The sequence below is a fragment of the Armigeres subalbatus genome, chromosome 1 (genome assembly GCF_024139115.2).
Source record: "Armigeres subalbatus isolate Guangzhou_Male chromosome 1, GZ_Asu_2, whole genome shotgun sequence".
NCBI lineage: Eukaryota > Metazoa > Arthropoda > Insecta > Diptera > Culicidae > Armigeres > Armigeres subalbatus.
In genome coordinates this window covers 70,208,363-70,221,743 of record NC_085139.1, presented here as the reverse complement: position 1 = coordinate 70,221,743, position 13,381 = coordinate 70,208,363, and the positions used below count along the sequence as shown (strand labels likewise).

The 13,381-nt window shown below is 37.0% G+C and overlaps 2 protein-coding genes across 3 annotated transcripts in view; one reads left to right on the top strand and one right to left on the bottom strand.

Moving 5' to 3' along the window:
- LOC134226904 (pyruvate kinase-like) overlaps positions 1 to 9,842 on the bottom strand; it is a 48,110-nt gene extending 38,268 nt beyond the window's left edge. Inside the window, exon 1 of the mRNA XM_062708040.1 lies at positions 9,632 to 9,842. The gene's annotated coding sequence lies outside the window, so the exon portion shown is untranslated. The remainder of the gene's footprint in view (positions 1 to 9,631) is intronic.
- Positions 9,843 to 11,673: 1,831 nt separating this feature from the next.
- Positions 11,674 to 13,381, top strand: part of LOC134227019 (guanosine-3',5'-bis(diphosphate) 3'-pyrophosphohydrolase MESH1) — a 78,508-nt gene continuing 76,800 nt past the window's right edge. The window contains exon 1 of one of the 2 annotated variants that reach the window (XM_062708232.1): positions 11,674 to 11,767. The gene's annotated coding sequence lies outside the window, so the exon portion shown is untranslated. The remainder of the gene's footprint in view (positions 11,768 to 13,381) is intronic. The other variant, XM_062708241.1, reaches the window with a different exon arrangement.

Genomic DNA, 13,381 nt, shown 5'->3' with positions numbered 1-13,381 from the left:
TGGCGAAATTTTTTTTAAATATTAGTTTTTTGTTTCCAGATGTCTACAGTATGCCGTTCGATAACTGCAATGCATTCTAAAAGTCAAACGGTTGTCAATCGACTTCAGATGCAATAAAAGTGCATCTAAATGTGCAACGCAATGCAGCTGTCATTGAGTTTGACATAAGTGTAGAGTTTGGCGGTCCGATAGCTGCAAAATTCGATATGGAATTAAGATCTCGACAGCACTTCTACCATCTTGATTGATGGATTGCACACAATTTGAGGCGCCAAAAACAAACATGCCAAACAAGACGCCGTGAGGGTGGGATACATATATTACAAACTGGACAATCCACTTCGACAGGTAAGCAAATATCTTCCGTATAACGGATCCGAGATCATCATTGATCAGTGAATAGCAAGCCATGACTTTACCTCGTTCTCTATCGGGTAACCAACGGAGTTGCATGCTTCACGTCAGCACGCAGACGAACGAGACGAACAGACCGACGGATGGTTCGTTCGGCGGAATCGGGCTCCAGAAGACGCATCGGTAACTGGCAAAAGGTTAGCATAGCATGGATCCCTTGCATTGTAGATGGGATTGCAGAGATAAACATATTATCTACGGTCATTAGACGGGTAACTGGGAAAAGGGCTTATACCCTGTTACAAAATAATAAGATGAGCGTCATAATTTGCTTATTGTAACATTCGCCTATAACGTCAAATGTGAATCAAGTGGTTTTATAGATATAAAAATTGAGAAATATTTTAGAAATTATTTGAGACCGTGGTCCAAAGCGTTTACTATACGTAGACACAACAGATCTTGATCCAACAGCTGACAAAGGAATAAAACGCTCAACAAGATGTTACTACAATGCTGGGGAAATAGAAAACATTCGTTTTCAATGTTCTGTATAACCAAAAATCACGTATGTGTACTACACATTGTGTAGGCACTGCTTGGAACCCTATTCATATTTGTTACCATTTCATCATATTTCCGAAACCGTTTTTACGGTCATCAGACTACATAGTCGATAAACAATACTCCGAGTCAATTACAGTCAACAGCCACCTCCACTATCAAGCTATAAAGCTTATTTTTTGTGTGATCGTTGGCAGTCTCTAGACTAAAAGTCTACTCCGGGCCCATTCCATGTTCCCGATGGTAATCTAGTTTGTTTCTATTAATCTCTAACCCAGGGATTGAATCCTAAAGAGAAAGAGCAAGTCTCTCACTTATCATCTCTGTATACATATACGATATGTAGCATACCGCGAGAGACTTTTTTCGCACACGCTTAAAATGAATTACATATTTTTGTGTTCCGTTCACACAAAACGGGCCTCTCCTGGAACAACTCATATTATAAGTAACTACCATGTTACTCATTTTTGTGTAACCGATGGCCGACGATTTTCGGTGAGTTCATTTCACACAGCGAGAGAGCAGTCGAAATCGGACCTAACCTAAATTGTATGATTTCAAATTGTTGTTAAAGGTAACCAACTTTTCCATACTTATTCGGAGGCTTCTCCAATCGTTTTGATCAACAAAACACAGTGCGATGATTGTATTCGCACATTTTGTTGTTTCGCCATCGAAGCAAAAGGAGAAACATCCGAAAAAGTATGAATCCTTGCGGTACATTCTGCACACGTTCGCAATTATAGCGACCCGAAGGGACTTTGACAGTTCGAGGCAAACTCACTTACACATATCATGCGTATGTGAGACAGTACACAGCGACTGCTCATGTTTCACACAAAATTTTCAATCATTGTGAGAGTCGATCAAGGCGTCGCCGTGATGTGTGAAAATTATTCATGCGATGTGTACTTGACTTTAAGCGTGCAAGCTGTCATGATAGAGAATTGATCCGGGAGGCTATCCAGCATTTTGCGAGCGCTAATGGCCGCCACAATCAAGCTCAGTTTTTGGTAGGGTGGAAACAGTTTGAAGTTTGGCGTTTGACACAAAAACGATAAGTTTCCATCATCAAAATGATTGAATCATGATGATGATGATTGCTGCGATGTCAAACGACACAAGCCAAACGTCAAATCGATTGCACCCCACCAGAACATGAGTTAAATTGTGGCGGCCATTAGCGCACGTAAAATGCTGGATACCCCATGATAAACTTATTTTAGAAAGCTCCAAATGCGGGGAGCACTGGCTCTGATGATGCAATTGAACTTGTTCTACACAGCTGTGCAGTAACCAACACGAAAGGAGCGAAAACAAAGCGAGAATCAACTTTTTTCTGTGGGGGCTGCCTATCCGATTTTGTTTTTTCGCACTTGTATACAAGTTTGATACATTTGTTATCATGGCTTGTTAGGGTCTGTTCACAAATTACGTAACGCTTTTGGGGGGAGGGGGGAGGTCCAACTTGCGTTATACTTTGTTACACTAAAAGCTGGGGGAGGGGGTGGGTACTACCAAATGTTATGCATAACTCGAATAAAAATTTATTTGAATGTTTTTTTTAAATCACTGATTGAAGTAATTCCTGTTTATCGTTATCGAACATTACCCGGATAAAAATTTACAGTACCTTGTATGGTATGATCCATTGGAATACAATTGGTTGTGTGGTAAATAATACAATCTATTGTACTCTTATTGTAGATTTTTCACGGTTGTAAAAATCTTTTATTGTACTTACTTTAAAAGTACAATACATTTAAATGTGACCGATACATTCTATAATATTTTAGCTGTTCGCTTATGTTTTATATTGCCCATCCAAAAATTAAACAAACTATAAAGGTATTCCATCTTGGTGATCAGATAATCCGTTTTAAAGAAAATAAAAATAAAATTTTAGAATATTTCATTGATCCATTATGTTGTTGAAATAACAATTGAAAACAATAAAATAACAATAACTTTCATTATTACATGAAAAAGCGTTCTACCGATTTTCAAATATATATTTTAATTGAAGGTCTTGAGATATTCATGTTCTGATCAATTTAAATTTTAAAAAATCAAAGGAACAAAATCTTTCACTTATATTTTTTTTTCTTGGAGAATGACTGGATTTAGATGAGCGTGTACAATTTTGTTTGTGATTAGTGGAAAGACGAAGTAAACGAAGTGTTCCTTTCATTTATTTAAATATACTGATTCTGCGAGCAAGCGACGGCCGATCATTGGCCGCTGTACCGTGATGAGTATCTATAGTGTTATATCATGATGCCGGATCATTTTGATGTGGGAGAAATCTTTCAACACGTAAAGAAAAAAACTTAAAAATTAAAACCTCATAAGCAACAACCTATTCGAAAATATCAATACACTTCATTATACCATCTAATGAATGATCCCATACCAAAAACTAATAACATTCATAAGTCAATGAAAAGTATAAGTTTTGGAATGTATGTGCCTATTGCAATGTATAAGTTTTTTCTTAACAATATCATTAAGCACAAAAAAGTATTAGAAATCTTAATAAGATTATTTTTTTTACGTGAAAGACTTTTAGGAAGGGGTCCCTTGATTTTTTGTTAACATGTATCCTTATTCCTTTTCAGAAATTGAGTTAATGATAAAACACTGCTGCTTGCCTCCATCACTTATGATTCAATATCGTTCGGCGACTATGATAGTGCGGGATATAATAAAAAAAATAAACAGGTAACTTATCTTTTTCTTCTCGACTTATACTTTTTGTAAGAAACCTGACATGATTTTATAATTTACGTCTTCCACAGGAAAAAAAAATGCGAGCAGCATCAGCCGTTTGCATCATCGGCGACTGAAATCTACGTTTATGCATCCCGGTCTGAATAGCAGTAACGCACTCAACAATAACACTAATAATTCAAATTTAAATTAAATGGAATCTAATTTAAATTCGAACAAAAAATTAACTAAAATCAAATTGAAATCATTTTGAAACAAAAATCAGATTGTATTAAAATTAAATTAAAACCAAATTTCAAATAAATTCAAATTACATTAAATTGAAATTAATTTAAAATCAAATTGAGTTAAATTTAAATTAAATTGAACTTAATTAAAATTGAAGTAGAATTATCTTAAAAATATATTATAAAATGAAACAAAATTTGAATTGACTGATAACAAATAAAGTTTAAAACTAAATTGAAATAGTACCATCAGAACAAATTGAACAACATTAAATCGAATTGTATTTCTATTGTAATATTGAAGTCGAGATTGAAGTGAAATGTATTTAAAATCCAATTGTATTTCTACTGCAAAACAATAAAAAAGTGCGAGAAAAAACATTTGAAACACACTGTTTTCTATTGTTTTGGCCTTCGAAATCGTCCCATTGAATAACCGTTAAATCAATTGTTTTGCTCTGAATTTTGTATGAAAATTTTTCGATTTTTTTATTGTAAAGATACATAACAACCCCCCTTTTTTACTGTAAAAGTCCCATTTACCATTCATTTAATCGTGGAAAACCATTGTCTCTGATGTGATTTAGTTGTTAAAATTCCATTATATTCAATGGTAATTACTATGTTTTAATTGGTGATGTAACAGTAAAATTTATGATATTTTAATCATATTTTTTATCCGTCATTATCATTATCATTTTTTTATAGTCATTATCGAAATCAAGCATGCTGACATAGCGGGACTGATATGCGTAAAAATACCAAACGAATATTGTATTTCTCAACACCACAGTTCCGCTAAACTATGTAAATGGTTATGATCGCAAATTCTATTTCCGTTTCTACTAGCTGCATTCTTAAAATCCTTTGTTTTTTGATCATGTGCTGTCCCTAACAGTGTTTAAAAAATACCAAAACCCAAATGCTCCAGCGAAGAAAAAAAAATCTGCCTTTAAAATTTTCACAGTTACGCGTTACATGGGGGAGGGAGGGGGTACCAAAAATGTTACTTTTTGTTACGAGGGGGAGGGAGGGGGTCAAAAACTCAGATTTTTGCGTTACGTAATTTGTGAACAGACCCATGATTCGGAACAGTTTTTGCCCCACTTTTATCGTTGTTCGTTATCTATTGAGAGCGATTTCTGCAAACCCTGCTCTAACCAATAACAGAGGTTCCAAAACTACGTTGCTCAAATGGTTACTGTTGTAAGGTGGCCATTGTCATTATTTTTTGATGGGTTGCCCTCTTATTCGGTTCTATTTGATGGCCTGATGCTCTGTACAAAATTTCAATCAAATCGGTGAACGTTTAGGCGGACTCGTTGGAAGTTTATATGCAAAAATGTATGCATTGCAGAAACTTCAAAAAACAGTGATTTGCACTTAGACGGCCCAGTTTACGAAGAAGAACTATGATACTCATTTAGATCTTGAATAATTTATTACAGAATGTTATGCAGCCCATAAAAAAAATTTAAAAAGTGTTTTTTGAGCCACCTTACTGTTGAGGTTTGATCCAAATAGTTTTTTCTATACAAAATCTACTTCAATATTTTAGACTATTTAGTTTATTTATCGCCCAAATTTTTGAAATTCATCTAGTGAAAGCAGTCGAAACTGAATCAAATGGCTGAAATGGGCCATTGTTCAGAACCTTTCAACAAACAATCATCAAAAATGTTCAACCTACAACCAACAACTAGATATTTGGATGCTTGATTAAAGAAAACGCCGAATACTATCTTTGTGGACCTATGACGGCACTCTACAGCATCAGCATCATCTCCAAACAAGATACTGTAGGTAATATTTAAAAAACATTTCGTGAACTTCCATTTGATGGTGGGCTTATAGTGTCATTGGTCGACCCTCACGTCCTTAGGTGGCCAAATTCTTGGCCAAGTTCTTGGCCAAATTATTAAATAGTCATGTAGGGTTCTAACTCATGTACGTGGCAATGGTCTCAATTAAACGTTAATCGTTACTCCATAACCATACTCGGATGCAAGAGGAGGATAATGTTGATTAAAAATGTTTCAATTTTACATTCGCTGCTTTTGATGTTTATAAAACCATTTTAACAGGAAATATTCTGGTTGATTTTTGAGAATTTTGTCCAGAAATTAGTCCAGGAATAATGCTTTAGGTCTTTACGATAACTTGTACATAAAAAAATCCCAAAGGATTTCCAAGAACTCACTCTATAGTTTTATGCTGGAGCTCCTTGATGGATGTTCAGTAGATTTGGTCAAAAGCTCCGCTCCAAAAACTTGATAGATTGTATGGTTTTTACTCAAATTAGAATTGCAATGTCTTCGTGGAGGGATTCATACAAAAATATGCCAAGGAATCTTCAAACATGTTTACACGTGTTCTTCAAAAATCTCCATTAGATGTTCCTTATGAAGTTTCTTTATTGTTGTAGTTGTCTGATATCTAGTTGATAGTAGTCAAACTTTCTATAATACTATGTTCGCACTAGGGCCTTGTAACATGTTTATTCGGCTATCTTGATGAGCTTTCTTTTGTCGATAATTTGTTATTCAGGATGTAGTGCGAACATAGTATTATAAAACAATGCTGGAATTCTAAGACCATTGATTCACTTTTGGCAAATAACTAAAAATCGATAAAATAAATGGAGTAAGTCTAGCTCCCCTTAGCATTTGAGACTAGTTATGCCACTTATTCACAAACACGACTTATTTTTTTTATATTTTCCATGGGGTCATTGTTTCTTTTAAATAAAAAATGAAAAGACCAAAGTGTACTCAGACCAAAATAATTAAAGTATTGCAGTTGTTAGAATGTTTTCCTGGGCTTACTGTAAGTGCCTCATGAATTTATGTGAGCTTGTAGGGATTGATTATCTGGAAGATTGCAAGCAGTCCGTGACTATTTTCAGCTGTCCATACACTCCACAGAGAGAGAGAGAACAAGAGTTCTTACCAGTGTTGTAAAATGTCATTTGCATTCGTTTGTATAATTTTCCCAGAACTTTTTTCAGAAGGTAGCTATCAATTCATGTTGTATGACGTAGCAACCCTATAACCAGAGACCGGCGGAGTGAAAAACTGTCGAAATGGCAACGTCTGAAAATGCATGAAATCGTGAAAATGATACTGGCAGCACTTGAACTTTTTGCTTGCTTCTTATGGATGCAAAAAGTAAACAAGTCGAAATGGAACCGCTTTTGACGGTTCGATTGGAAACAAGATGGCGTCTTCGCCGATCTCTTATTCTAGTATTTCTAGTATGACGAACTTATAGCGGTTAAATGAGCCTACAACTTTGTCTAACGAGACTTTGCTGTAAATATGTAATCTGGGGCGTGGGAGGCAAAATGTCATTCAAATGACATTATGTCAAATGACACGTGACATTTTGGAGAGTTTTCACTCTCCAGCCTTTGATGTTATACTTAGAGCAATGTACCCTTGGACAAAAATATAACCCTACTCAAGCGTTATGAGTACATTCAAAATTATGGAAGAAATTTTGCTTCTAAAGAAAGTTATGAACAAATTAGTCAAATGACATGCAGATGACATTTTACAAGCCTGACTTACTCCATAAGCAAGTAGTTCGTGACTATTTTTAGATGTCCATAATCTCAACAGAGAGTAAAAAAAAAATCTTATTCCATAAGTTTATTTAAGATCCAATGGAGGATTTTCGATGTCGATTTTTTTAACGGGATCAGAACGATTTCTAGAAGCTCCCACAATTGTTTGGAAAGAGTTCAAAAGTCGTGTAAATAAAGGGCTAGGTGGTCATATGGCTACCGCTTCTGCCGTGAGTTTAATCTCAGGCCCGTTCCATTCCTCCTACTTTGGTTCTTTCCATATATTTCTGCAATCGCTAGAACTGGAAATGGGCCTTCGCGCCGTTTCCATCGTCTATCCCTATACCTACAACTTGATTACTTCTAGCAGGTAACTGTTAGCATTCGAAATGAGTAAAAAAGCTCGTTTCGGCATCCAATTAGAATATACCACCCTTTCATTACTATCACATTAGCTGGCAACCCGTTAACCAAGACGAACCTCTGCCACAAAACCTAACCCCCAGATTCCAATAAAATTCCGCAGGAACTCGTGGCGAGTGCAGAGGTGTTCTCGGCTTGCAATAGGCGAGTGATTGCATAATCAATTTCTTCCCATCCCCGATAGACCGTGAGGACATGGCCAGTGCCGTTATCGACCATTCAGAATATTAGAGCTCTCGGACTGTGCACATTGAGGTTGGAGAGCAAATCCCATGCTTCCATCCATTGGTCTCGAACTGTGCACATTGAGATTGGAGAGTAAATCCCATGCTTCCATCCATTGGTTCCTTGTGCAATTGCGATTGCTCTGGTCAATCACGGAGTAGCAACCAGGAAATGCACGGTCATCTGCTTATGCCCATGCTAAGTTCAAAAGTAGTGTCAAAAGATACAAGATTTCGATTTCACACAAATTTTCAGGAAGATAATGAAGGTCTATTGCGACTCCAGGAAGTCTGTGAGAATTCCGAATGGTGGATGAAGGCACCAGATAGTTTATAACAATAATTGGAGCCAATTTTGGAATGATGTGAATTATGATCCTCTATCAGAAGTTCTGCGCATTTACTTGAATCTTTGTGAACGACTAGAGTTATATACGATCTCAGAGAGTCTCAGCTTCCCGTGGACCACTCTTAGATTTAGAATGAGGACATAAAACTAAAAGAGTTTCTACGTTCAGTAGTTGCAGTTTTATTAAAATCGTACTATTTTAAGCACAGTTATGCTGATTTGAATTTCGACAAAATTTTGCCTATCTCGAGATTTTTCTTGTCGAGTGTCATTGTGTTCAGTTGAGATGGGATTTCACATAACACCATAAGAGAACTTTGAATTCGATTATTTTGGTAGCTTTGGCACTTTTTCTTTCAAAAACTTGGGAAAAAATGCAAATGGTTAGCTTCTTTTTTGCATTTTTTCCAGATTAAGCACGCATATCAGATAGTAGAACTAATTGAATCGATGCATTATACTCTTCTTTCGAGATAAGATACCTCAATATTGCAATCTGAGTCGAAAAATGGAACAGTTCTCTTGCTATGTATAAATTACTACACATGCAGTGTTGTGCAGCATTACTTCAATAGGTGGCGTTATCTTTCCAGATACCTTAGTGGCCCAATAAAACAATCTTTTTCAATCATTGTACACCAATACCAGTTACTGTCAATGAAGATGTATAGAAGGTACAATTCAATGTCAAATTTGTGAAAAAAAATCCATTCCTGAATTTTATGCATGCTGGAATTCGTGGCCAAATGACATCTCCTCGCTGACCGACAATCAGAATCTGTGACTGATAAAAGTAGGTTAATATGAAATGACCTGAAAAACTGAACTGCGGATGGGGTTGGAGACCGCGTGAATGTGTGTCACAGATCGACGTCACATTGACCGACAACCGCCTTCGCCTTTTCAGTGGCATAACGCCTCGCGAATTTGAAGGTCGCCAAAGGTCACCCGTTAGTACTGGAGATTTAGAAAAGTTATCTAAAATTTTACGGTAGTTATCGGAATTAAGGTGGCTAATTCTCAACGACTTAGGTATTGAACTCATTGTTAATGACTTGAAAAAAGAGCATTCCCTTTTGTTCCAGCAGTGCAACTTCACCTCTATGCTAGGTGTGATAACCCACCAAGGGCACTTTCTAACGTAGAACCACTTTGCAATAAACCTATAAATAACTATGTTGGAAACACTTACGAGTCAATTAGAGGTTGCGATTACAGAATGTTAACAGACGACCCTTGTTTGTCGTAGGCTTCCAGAGGAGATGCACTCGCGTTGCTCAAATACACTTGGCGAACCGTACCGAGGGAACGTTACACGACTGAGGCAGGGATCCAATCTACGGTTGACTTTCTCGGCGTGTACACACGGCTCCAGCGACTTAAAGCAAACTGAACCGCGTGAGAGTGTTGCGGAATGGAGTGGAGTCTCTTTTTTTAATATTCTGGTGTGAGATACTTTTTTGCCTGCCTGTATTGATACCCGCATAGAGGCATTATGCTATACAGCGATTGTAAACAGTCTATACATTGTATGTTATCATTGCACGTGGTCGTGTTGTCCATGCCGCAAAGGATTGGAACGTAGTAGTGGGTGAATTGATCCCCTTACAAGGAGCGATAGGTTTTTTGCTTATCGCTTTGCCATGGAAATATTGAATGCATATTTCCATAAGACTTAAAGACGATTTTTTTTACAATACCGTCTTTCAAATTTGTGAAACCCCCATTTGTTTTAATAGAACTAGTGCATTTAATAATTTCGATCAACTCTGTACACCATACACATACTATTTTCGAAGGAAAGTGGAATTTTTACAACCTAGCTAAGAACATGCAATCACCAATAGGATGCATGATGCATGGTAGTAGATACTAATCTTTATTGGAAAAGACTCTCCTATGTACGCTTCATAATACATGTAAAACAGGTAGGTAGTGAAGTAGTGAAGTTTATAGCAGCAGAGAATCGATAAGAGTTAAAGCACAACAAATATAAAGATGGTTTTATTCTAATACGTAACTTTGTCTGTGATGTAACAATTGACATTATTTTTATTCACAATGAAATAATAGAAAAAAAGCGTTTTAGAAACACTAATTACGTAAGCACTTATGGAAGAGGGGTGGGAATCCGGTCATTTTCTTACGCTCCATATAAATAAAAATTGACTTGTATGGGAAAAATCTTTGAAAAACCCAGGAAAATTGTTTGTGTAATTAGTAAAGGGCCCTTAAAATGGTTTTAAACAAAATGGCACTGATTTTTTTTTCTATTTCGTGTAGAAAGATCAATAGTTATAGGCAAAACTCAAATCCTGTGTGCATTTACAGTTTGGAGATGTCAATCATTGCTCCATAAATGTGCTTTAACGGACATACGTGATTTCTCAAACAAACGGAGATGCGTCACGGAGACAAGACAATCAAATTAAATTAATAACTATTATCACAGATAACGCTGAATTTTCCATCTAATGTCGCATACATCGTCTATGTCAACATATTTCAAAAAGAGACATAGAATGGAACTAGCCAAATTTCCTCTACCGGAGATATCAACACTTTTCTGCTAAAACAGTAGAAAACCACCACCACAAATAAATCCTAAAAGGATGACTCAAAAACTTTCTAACATTCTAACAGAAAGCCGGCCTATTATCCAATTTCCCTCTCATTGGCTGTTATTAGTTTATCTGCCTTCTCGTAGATATTCCACTCGCGCGAGCCAGCAGATATTCCACATTCGAGTCACCGACGACGGGTGACCTTCGCGCAAGGGTAAACGCAATTGTCGTCATCCTTCATGAAATTCAACCTAAGCATGCTTCGATTCACAAACACGGTACATCCCCCCCAGCAGTAATGTGACATCGCTACTGTCAGCTGATGGCCATATTGTTTACCAATGAAAGCGAAAGTTTGATTCGCTTTTCCTCGTATTTCGGGGGATCGTTCCGTTCGGGATGTAGTCGCAGGAAAATGTGGGACATGGATGGGTGGGATTCTCGTGTTGGTGAAAGGAAAAGTTGTTTCCGGCTGTATGTGTGACCCGCAGTGGTATTGGGTGCTGGTGACGTTATCATTTTGCAGTCTATCGAAGCTATGAACCACTTTACCTGTTGGTTCGTGTCCCTGGAAACGTACCAGAACGCAGCCAGTCGGCGTTTTGACAAATACGAGGAAGTGCGAATGTTTTTGTTGTTATTGATTCAATGAAGTGTTTTAAATCCTTTTCTTGAGTTCCTCAGGATTGCTGAAATGCGGTATTACTCTATATTCTTTGTTCAAATCTGAATTTTAATCTAAAAGCTAACATTTAATACCAAAGGTAAGTTATTTATTCTTATATACAGGATTCTGTTTTTACACGTTTTATATTTTCTGAATTTTGCGCTTACCTTAAATGTTTACTCACAGATAATCTGTGGTTTACCTTGGATAAATTACCTTCTGTGTTTTTTTTTTAAATTATTCAGTATTTTGGGAACATGTTGCACAGTTTTTGGTGGTAAGTTGAAGTCACGCGTCCAAGAATACGACTGAAAAAAGTTATGTAAAAACAAAATTCTGTGTATACAGTTTCTTTTCTTACCAGAAATTTCAAATTAATATGAAAATCTTACTTTCATTGATTAGCCTTGAGTAAAATGCACCCCGAGTGCAAAGCAAGCCTGTGTTGATATTCCGATATTCAATGGATCATCGATTTATGAAAATATCGAGATGTAGAAAAGGATGTCCTCGCGCGGGACGGCTCAATGATTGATTTTTTTGTCCTTTGTTAAAGTGATTTTTTATTGTAAATAAGTTCACCACCTTAGCTCGATTATTGAGATTTGTGAATGGTTTTAATAACACTGGTTGTAATCACCCATGAGCAGATTCGACAAGTTATTTTTGATGAATTACTGATGAGTTAAGATTATCGTGTAATAGGGTAAGAGACACAGAAATCCTCATCCTCTCCGGTTTTCACCCACCAATTTTAAATTATTTTTTTCTACGAAAACTAGTTGTTGCAGTTCAAGTTGTTGCATTATTGTCTTATCCGGTATACGTCTGACGGTAGGGGTAAAATTTAACTTAAAAATTGAATATCTCAGGCGTTACTGAACCGATTTGTATAATTTTTTCTCAGAAGAACCGGATAGGTTTCAAGATTATGACAGATGGCTCAAAATTAGGATTGGTCACTTGGTCTCGGAGTTATTCCGGATTGTACTGGGGTAGTTTTTTTTACTGGTGGGTATTGCCGTCTGAATCTTTAGTCTATGCCGTTAAAATTACCTAATATTGTGATTGGTCAACTCGGAGATGTATATCGTACATGTTATGCCCGTAATGGAACTTTTTCTGACCAGACTAGGGATTATTCGCCCTTCCGGAACCGGCTACAAGAGATCTATATCCCGGGATGGCCAAGTTGGAAAGAAAATTCCAAATATGACTTGCGACACACCATATGTCATAAATTTGCAATTAGGAGCTCGAATGTGACCTCCGGGAATTGATATGGCCTAACATGGCCACATTGTCATGGTCCTGGGGCATCCGGAATCCGGTCCCGGTGGACCATTTTTGCGAAAATTACAAATACGTCTTGCGACACATCATATGTCATAATTTTGAAATCAGGATCTCGAAAGTGACCTCCGGGAATTGCTATGGCCTAACCTGGCCACATTGTCATGGTCCTGGGGCATCCGGAATCCGGCCCCGGTGGACCAATTTTGCGAAATTTCCAAATATGACTTGCGACACACCATATGTCATAAATTTGCAATTAGGAGCTCGAATGTGACCTCCGGGAATTGATATGGCCTAACATGGCCACATTGTCATGGTCCTGGGGCATCCGGAATCCGGTCCCGGTGGACCACTTTTGCGAAAATTACAAATACGTCTTGCGACACATCATATGTCATAATTTTGAATTCAGGAT